This window comes from Benincasa hispida, chromosome 8 (genome assembly GCF_027475165.1).
Source record: "Benincasa hispida cultivar pf3 chromosome 8, pf3_genome.v1.1, whole genome shotgun sequence".
Classification (NCBI taxonomy): domain Eukaryota; kingdom Viridiplantae; phylum Streptophyta; class Magnoliopsida; order Cucurbitales; family Cucurbitaceae; genus Benincasa; species Benincasa hispida.
The window spans coordinates 7,509,687-7,519,237 of record NC_143485.1 but is presented as its reverse complement, the minus strand read 5'-3'; the positions used below and the strand labels follow the sequence as shown (position 1 = coordinate 7,519,237).

The 9,551-nt window shown below is 34.8% G+C and overlaps 1 pseudogene across 6 annotated transcripts; it reads left to right on the top strand.

Annotated features, from left to right (window-relative positions):
• The first annotated feature begins 459 nt into the window (after positions 1–459).
• Positions 460–2,677, top strand: LOC120082555 (ubiquitin-like protein 5 pseudogene; annotated as a pseudogene). 6 transcript variants are annotated; one of them, XR_005483220.2, is made up of 4 exons: positions 460–766; positions 2,106–2,157; positions 2,267–2,319; positions 2,398–2,677. The product of XR_005483220.2 is annotated as a ubiquitin-like protein 5 pseudogene, transcript variant X5 (transcript). The 6 variants fall into 6 exon arrangements; XR_005483221.2 differs by lacking the exon at positions 2,106–2,157; XR_005483219.2 differs by having other exon boundaries at positions 2,267–2,677.
• Positions 2,678–9,551: the final 6,874 nt, after the last annotated feature.

Here is a 9,551-nt window from a genome sequence, read left to right as displayed (position 1 = left end):
CCAAAGTTAGCTAACTTTCAAAAGCTCATTCTTATCAAAAAAAAAAAAAAAAAAAAGTCACTCCATTATAACTAAAATAAAAATGGAACAGAATAATTTTTTTTTTCTTTCAAATAAGAAATGAAAATATTACTTTTAAAAATAAGAAACAAAAATAGAAAACAATACAGAGAAACATTATCAAATGATTTTAATTTTGTTTATAGTATTGACTTTAAATTTTTTAACCTTTTTATTCATAAATATTTAATATCTTTTTTCATTGATCCACACACTTGAGGATAGGAACGTCCAGATCCAATGATACAAAAGGCGAGCTGTAGATAATAGGAACGTTCGAGAGAAAGACGGTGTGGTGGACGTGGACCCCACTCACAAACGCGTAAACCGTGTTCAACACGTAACATAAACCGCCACTCCTTCCTTCCTTCTCTATATAAACAGCATTGAATTCCCCAAAATTTCTTAAGATAAAAAAAAAACTCTCCCTTTAGGGTTTCATATTTTTCGGTTTGCGAAGAGAGGGGTGAAGATGATCGAGGTGGTGCTCAACGATCGTCTCGGGAAGAAGGTCCGGGTGAAGTGCAACGGGGACGATACGATCGGCGACTTGAAGAAGCTCGTCGCCGCTCAGACCGGAACCAGGGCCGAGAAAATCAGGATCCAGAAGTGGTACAACATCTACAAGGATCATATCACTCTTAAAGATTACGAGATCCATGACGGCATGGGGCTGGAACTCTATTACAATTGATTGCAAATCGCTGTGAGTTTTTACGGCTTTTCTGATTCTTGCTGTGTTTGATGGCGTGTTGGTGTTTCCTTTACGATTCGTCCGGATTCGATTTGTAGAACGTTTTGTTTAGTTTTTCTTGGATTTTAGGGTTCGTTTGATGCGATTAAGAGGGAGGCGCGTGGTTTTAGAGGTTGTAAGGATTCAGGTTTGTCTGTCTCGAAGACGAGCTACCAGAGATTGATTTTCGATGGTTATTGTACGGTGGACATCGCAGTGAGAAGCCTTTGTCACATAAGGATCCCGTTCTCTTTCGTTTTTCTATTTTGGAGATTTATTTACAGTCCATTGAAATATCAAATCGGTTACTAGTTTTGAAATCGTGGTATTTCCTCTGATGTATGGATGTTTTCTCTCTCCGAGGTTTGGAAATCCTTTGGAAGACGCGTATTGGAAGCGCCCAATGCGAGTCTTGTATTGCTGGACAGGCCTCAGCATGTAAATCTTTGGTCTGCTAAGCGGACGCTATGGTCAATGTTTTGATGTCTATAGCCTGTTTGTGGAATTCGCTACCCTATGGATGACATCGGAAATTTCTTTGTGAAGGGAGTTGCTTATTTTGACAAACCTACTTTAAAGTAACCAGATATTTGTTTATTCTTCTAAATTCTCTGTTATTTGACTCCTTATTGTAGGGGGCTTCATCCTTTTCCCATCCTCTCCAGCTCTTTAAATGAGCCAGAAATTTTGTTTTGAAGTTAATGCTTTATGCCTCGTGCTGCGTTGTCCTATTGGTTTTTTGCTTAAAAGGGTGCCAAAATCACGCATTAATTTCCATTCCAAGCATAGGTGGTAAAGTATTCTCTTCCTTTTATTATCAAAGGAGGAAGTAACTCTATTCCATGCCCAAAACTGTGGCCATCTTGAACGATCTACAATTTCTTCTTATTGAATAATCAACGTTTGATCCATGTTCCTGATCATTGCTTATATTCATATAACGGGATATGAATTAGTGTGAATGACTTATGGTTACTTATAGGAATGCAACAGTTTCAAAGTAATTTGAATGCGGAGAGTAGACCACCAGGCACCAAGTTGATCTGGTATTTTTTCTCTCGCATCTCTCAAAACCGTTCTTGAAACAATTCTTAAACATTTTATCCACAGTGGCGGGATGGGTTCAGGGAGATTATCCTCTTATTGACGATAAAGAGGAATAACCTTTCTCTTGAATTTTCCTTCGATGGAAGAACGAGGTTTTTTTATGCTAAGTGCAATTTTCTTTTTCTTTGAACCATAGCTTTTTTCCCCTAGTATTTTAAATAATGATATGGAATTTTATTTGTTCCGTTCTTTCTTACTATGCTAGACATCATCCATCATCTATCGGTAATCTGATAGGCATTGGTCCATCTCCTAAGGTGTGAAAGCAAATTTTTTTGAGCCTCATTGTTTATAAGTCGATGGGTGGATATCGTTTAATTTGATGGAATTTGTGAATCGAGCTGTGAACCGGGTTTGTGGTTTCAGTGTGGAGGATGACATGATGAAAGAGTAATGTTCTCTGCTCTTTGGCTGTCAAGGTACTCCAATGCTGCTTCTCTACCATAATATTTTTTACTCAGGTTGATTTCAAAAGTGAAGGATTCGTGGGGTTTTAGGTGTCTTGTGGCATTGCGCAAGAGCTTTGCTTTTGGCCTCCCTCAGTAAGATGCAGTATCTGCTTACTTACCCTACCGGGCAAATACCAAATTTATTTTTGGATCAACCATTCCCAGGACTCGATTCAGCTAACAAAAACTTAGACTTCTGTTGTACCGAAATCAACCATGTGGTAGCATTCCTTTGATTTTCTTGTCAAAAATTTCCCTTTCGAGATGAGATTTGGAGTTGTAGTAGCTTATTGAAATAAAGGTTTGAGCCAGATTCTTGTGCTGTTAACACCGTGTTAAATCATACTTGAATTACCTTAGTTGTGAATATAGTAGTTTGTCAAATGTCTGAAAATGTGAAACTAATTTTGCAGTCTTGGAATATAAAGAGGGTGACACCAAGCATGATATTAATATAGTTAACTCTAGTATTGATGTTTGACAATGTGAATCACCATATTTAATTTTAACGTCACTTGGGTGAATTATATGAAAAAAAAAATACTAATTGTTGACTGTTTGTCCCGAAACTTTCAAGCATTATGTCTTGATCCTTTGCGTGCATTTTCTCTTCAAAAACCTATTCAGGAATGTCATTTCAATTTTCATTAATTTTATTCTTAATCAATTCTTCCTGATTAATCATGAACTCTATTAAAGTTAATTGCATAAATCTCCAAATTTAATCTTGAGAAATCTTCGATTTGTGAGTTTTTGTCATCGGAATGCTTTGTGACGCAATTTCTTTTGCTCATATGATTTGAAGTTATGGATTAGAATAAATATTATATAATGATCCATTATTCTAATGAACTTACCTTTAGCGATGCTTTTCAAAAATTCATATTCCAATGTTCTTAATTATTAAATTATAAATGGTTTTAGTAAAACATCATAATTTGGGATAATATAATTGTACCGAACACAGCCCTTCATTTACTTATTAATATTTATTTATTTAATATTTTCTTATTAATATTTATTTATTTTTAATTTGCATATTATACAACACAATGCTTCTTTTTAGAACCATTATGATACATATAAAACTTAATATAGTTTCATAATTTTTTTCCCTAAAAAAATCCATAATTTTCCAGTGTACATAAATTTAAAATATTCCAAAGAGGTTATTCTTTACGGTCATGCCTTCAAGACAGCTGTTAAATAATAATTATTGCTACAGAAAGGGAATAAAGATTCACAGACCATCCTCCATATATTTGTGGGGTTGTCCCGGAACACCTTCGTGTATGCTTACCCTCATATTGTTTAAAAATCGGATTTGCTGAACTTATACTAAAGCAAATATCCTGTTTTGTGCAATGTCCTATAGAAAAACTAGTCTTTTTCTATGTTCTTTATGAATTATGTATACATCGATCATAAAGGTTTTGTCAAGTTGATTGGGTACTACTCTACTAGAAAGCCTTCCTAGTTCCTTCTATTATGCTATGTTCTTCAAGTATTTAAAAATTCCAAGTGAAGTTCTTTTCCTAGGAATTCTTCCTAAGAAAGCTTTCCCAGGAAAAGAATTTAACTAAAAATTAGTTTTTCTTCTTCCTAATTTGTAGTTAGGATAATGTCGTCTGAAGATGGATTTCACTCCCAGGTCTCAATTTAAGGACTGATTTTTAAAGTATTGTTTGAGTATATAACCGAGTTAAAGGGATCCTTTTTTTTTTCCCGGGAGGGAAGAGTAATAGTGATTCAGTAGTTTTCCCTGACCACAATTCGTACATGTCGCTCATCGACCCTAGTATCCCTATACCATCTCTCCCTATTGGACATGATCAATGGTGTGGGTGTGATCTTGTCTATACAAAACAACAAATAATTTGTTAGTTTCTGCCAAAAGTTTAGGATTTGTTTCATTTTACTCGAATTCATAATAAATTGGACTATTTGATCGTGAAGTGTTTAATTTTGAAATTGATCCCGGGCTTCACCCTATAGTTATCAGTTAAGAGGTTGCATCTTCTATCTTCTTTATTATCTTGCTTTTCTATACATAAGATTCTCCAAAATTTCCTCCAAATGTTGCTCTTTCTTTAGAATGTTCTCATGGCAAGTTATCTGATTGAAAATGACTATATATGCCTCTGAGATTCAAACTTTGATATGCTCTTGACGTTTTCCATGAAGATTACAAATTTATTTCATACTAGGTTGGGATTTTTTTTTGTTTTTTGTTTTTGCCCATGCTAACCGATATATTGCAATTTGCTAATCCCAAGAGAATACCATGGAGTTCGTCCTCTATTTTTAAAGCCTTCAGAATCATCATATATGCATTCAGTCTTTTTATTCTTATTAAATTTAATTTATTTTCTACTTAACCACGTTTCTACTAAATTAATTGTGATTATAAACCTTCTCGTTTTTATCTGTTTTCTTCAACTTCATTACATCCGATAAGATCACTTAACAAATTGGAATCATTCATCTCACATGTTCTCTCTCTTTTCCTTGGTATAAGATACAAGTTCTTATGGATTATTTCTTTATTGAAGGTTCTCAAAGCTTACACTTCAATCTCCCTTTGTTATAGATGTTTCAGTGGCCAATTGTTATATTTGAATACTCTCTCTGTCTTAACTAAAGGAGTGATTTTTAAAGTATTAGTTGGTGAAACCATTCATCTTTAACACTTTTGGGTGTTGTCTTGTCCAATCAGTTGAAGTAATCAATTAATCAAAAAGATTTTTGATTTGTTCATTTTACTCAAATTCATAAATTGGTATCGCGGTCCAACATTTAATGATGAAGTGTTTGATTTTGGCGTTAGTCTCATTTTCACACCATAGTCATCAGTTTGGTAACAGTTTCATCTCTGCGCCTTTTTGCTGTATTAAGCGCTTCAAAACAATTGGTCCACCAGATTTTTTTTGCTACTGAAAAACTTTTACCTTATTTAGGATCTTGCCTTCCTATTTATAAGCTTGCTCTTTCTTTTTAATGTTCTCATGGCGAGTGACCTGATTGCTATATGTATCTGAGATCCAAACTTTGATATCCTCTAGACGTTTGTCAGGAAGAATACATATTTGTTTCATATTAACTTGGGACTTTTCCTTTGGTTTTCGTTTGCGAATTCCAAGAGAAAAACATGGAGTTGGTTCTTCTGGTTCTTCTATATTTTTGAAGCCTTCAGAATCATCATATGCATTTCGTCCTTTTTGTGTTTATTCAAATTAACATATTTTCTTCTCTCGTTTGGAATGATTGAGAATTAATTTCTTGAATATACCTCTGTTTTCTTACTACCTAGCATTGTTCTTTTTTAGGAATTTCAACTAGCCATATCGTAGCTTCTACTAAATTAATTTTGATTATCAAACAACCTTGTTTTTATCTGATTGCGTTTTCTTCAAGTTCATCAACATCTATTAAGTGTTAGGAAAACGGAGACAAAACACCATTGTGAGGCGCAAATTCCGAAAGTCCATCTCTTCCTTTTTACTTAAGCCGTAAGAAATAGTTTAATTGGGTAATTATGGAGGGTGAGGTAATATGGTTTTTGATTGGTTAAAATTGAAGGTGCTTCGAAAAGAAGAGAATGAGTCGGTGGAAAAATAAAATGCGGCTGGATTCTTTTTTCTTGAATGCTCATGGGCTTGCAACACACACGTGTTTATGTATTAGGAAAAGATTGCACATAAGGTGGCCATGGGGTCTTCTTGTCGATGAAGAGAACAAATACACCAAAAGGAAATTTGAAGAAGGTTTCTTCAAATTTCAGTGTCATTGAGAAGAAAAGATACAGAGAGTATTATTTTTTGTTGGGTTGAGGGTCTTATTATTTATTCCAAGTTATCGGGTTGTGATATTGGATTCAAATAGTTTTTGTTGGGCTATTTGGGAAGAGATTTGAAGAGTGAGTATTGGTTCTTTGCAATCTCCAACAAAGTAGAACCTGCAGTTGCAGAAGACTGGATATGGTTATGAGTTTGGGGCGAACCTGTGTATTTTCTAGGTCTCGTTCTCTTTTTTCATTATCCTTTTTATTTACAATTTTATGATTTGATTACTTATATGGCTCTAACTTATGAAGTGGGAGTTTGAGATATAGTTTAATTTGTTTCACATTTATTTATATCTTGCCCAAATTTTCAACAAGGGGTATCAAAGCATTTTGGTTCAGAAGTCATGGATCAATAGAGTTAAGAGGTTTCAAGGGTATCATAAAGCACTGAGGAGAGGAGAGATCGAAGGAGATGTTAGATGAAGATTGAGAGAATCTAAATGAAGCAGTCGTAGTCATTAGGACGTGTCTGTCGATGAATGTTGCCAGTCTTGTAGCCATCGAGATTAGTGCCATTAAATTGATGGAGTGCTTATAAATAGGTACAAGAAATCATCTGCCAAAAGTAAGGTTTATCTCCTTAATAAATATTTCAACATATAAATGGCTAAGGATGTTTTTGTTAATTCTTATATCAGTTGAAATCTGTCGAGATTGAATTTACTAATGAAGTATATGCTATTTAGTTGTTAATGTCTTTACCTGAAAGTCGAGAAACTAGGTAAACAACAGTGTCTAATTCTATTGGGAGTAATACATTAACGTTTTTAGGAGTTTGTGGTTTAGCTATAACTGAAGAAATTCCTACTGTAGGTTCAACTTTAGTAGTAAATAAAGGTAAAGACAAGATAAATTCTGAAAATGATGAGTCGAGTAGCAGTAAGAAAAAGTGGAGAAATAGGAATAAGGAGATATAGTGCTTTTACTGTCACAAAAAGGGCCACTTAAAAAACCGGTCTAGGAAATTAGAGGAGGATCTAAAAAGAACAAGTTAAATGTGGTTGAAACTGAAGAAGAAATAATTAGTGATGCCTGTATCTGTGTTGAGGGTGACAGAAAATAGTAGCTATTCACTGGAATGGATATTTGATAGTGTAGCTACTATACACGGTTTCAGATTGGAGTCTATTCACAGTTATAGGTGTGAGTTTGGTAGTCGCTAGTGTAAACTCATATTGGGATTCCAGATAGTGGCAATCAGCCACAAATTCTACATGGCATAGATGTTGGATGCTAGTTAAAGCGGTAGATGACAGGTACAAAGGTGCAGTTGAGCCAGCAATAAAGATAGCCAATTTCGATAAGTCAGATCAAAGATCCATCAATTTTAAAACAATTGGGAAATCCAAGAGAGGAAGTTGATGGCTATCGAGAGCCTCATATTGTTAAACACTCGAATGAATTGATGAAGTTGTCGAGGTGAGTAAAGGCATCAGATTGGAAGACTAAAGCAGTTTTTAGGATAAAAAACGGAGTCTTTAACTTGGCAGTAGGCTTGAAGGAAGGAGTCAAGCCACGTGTAGAAAATATCTTCTTTAAGAATAGGTCTTTAGAATTGAAGAGGTGTTAGTTCGTACCACTTAGCTGAAGTGGGAGTATGTGATTGTTCCTTATATTTGGAGGACAGTTCCACCTAGCTTCTTCAGACCTTGGGACAATTATAAATGAGTTATAATTATCTTTTGATGGTTTTCTGTTTTGTTACTTTGTTAATTTTACATGTTTCTTGTTTAGCCTTGGAGTTTGTCAAGAAGATTAGAGATAACCGTTGTAGTGGGAGTAAAGTCTTGGAATTTGTCAAGATTATAAAGTTTCATTGTAGTGGGGGCAAGATCGTTGTTTTGTCTCAAGTAGGAGATTGTTAGGAAAATGCTGACAGAACTCTCCAAAAGCCCATTTCTTCATTTTTACTTTAAGCCATAAGAAATAATTTAATTTGGTAATTATGGAGGTGAGTAATATGGTTTTTGCTTGGTTAAAATTGGAGGTCTTTTTGAAAAGTAGAAAATGAGTTGGTGGAAAATAAAATGCGGCTGGATTCTTTTTTCTGTTCGTGGGCTTGGCCCATTAGTTGGCAGCAACACACACATATACGTGTTTATGTATTAAGGAAAGATTGCACAGATGGTGGCCGTGGGGTCTTCTTGCCCATCTTCAAATTTCGGTGTCATTTTAGTGTGTCAGCGAGAAAAGAAAAAAAATGGGAGTATTACTTTTTGTTGGGTTGAGAGTTTCTTTTATTATTTATCCTAAGTTAGTTACTTGTGGTACTGGATTCAAATAGTTCTTGTTGGCCTATTCGGGGAGAGATTTGAAGAGCAAGTATTGGGTTCTTTACAATCTTCAGTAGTATGTTTACGGTCACGCTCTCTTTTCCTCTTATCATTTTTATCTACAATTTTGATGATCAATTGCATTTTTGACACTAACGTGTGAAATGAGAATTTGAGATATAATTTACTTTATCCGCATTTATTTATATCTTGCATAAATTCCTAACATTACAAAAGCAGATGAGTATCACAATTCGATGTCTTGGCACAATTGCATCCATTCGTAGTTGAACTTAACGAATTGGAATCATTCATCTTGCACATGTTCGCTTAATCTTTATTTTGTAGAAGACACAAGTTCTTTAGGATTAATTTTGTTCAATGTTCTCATAGCTTACACTTGAGGTTTCTCTTTGTTTTTTTATATAAATTACAACCTGGAAACCATTTCTGCTATCATTTCTCTATTCATTTCCCATTGGATGACTTTCATAATTTAGTTAAAGATTGTTCATTGTGAAAGGGCCTACATAAATTTGTTAGTCCCAAAACATGATTCACATGATTCGAGGAAATTTTCATTTATTCCTTAGGGCGTTTGAATCAATAGTCAACTTCTGAAATTAGAAATCTATCCAGTTTTGGCTAACCTACTATTTTCATGAGACTTGACTGCGTTTAATTTACAATTAAGAGAGGAACTTTCAGAACATTCAACTTATCTATTATTCTTGAAGTGATCCATGTATTTCATACTTTAATACTCTTTCCATCTAGAAATTTCTTTGAAATCTTTCTCCATAAATATTTCACCCTTGCCCATTCTTCATACAATCCTGAGTTTATTCTGTCCATTATTTTGGAGTTGGCCGGAGGTACGGTAAACTTGGCCAAAATATGACATCCGAAGGGCCCGGCGCGCACAATCCTCCTTCTTCAGTAAAGCCGACCTCTTTTTCGCTAGTGCTGACGCAGTGCGCACGTAGATAAGGAAAGCCAAATCCCAGTGGGGGGCCGGTGCCTTTCTTTTACAGCCTATCCATTATTTTGGCACTAGAGACTCGCCTAAACTCCCACATCGTTCC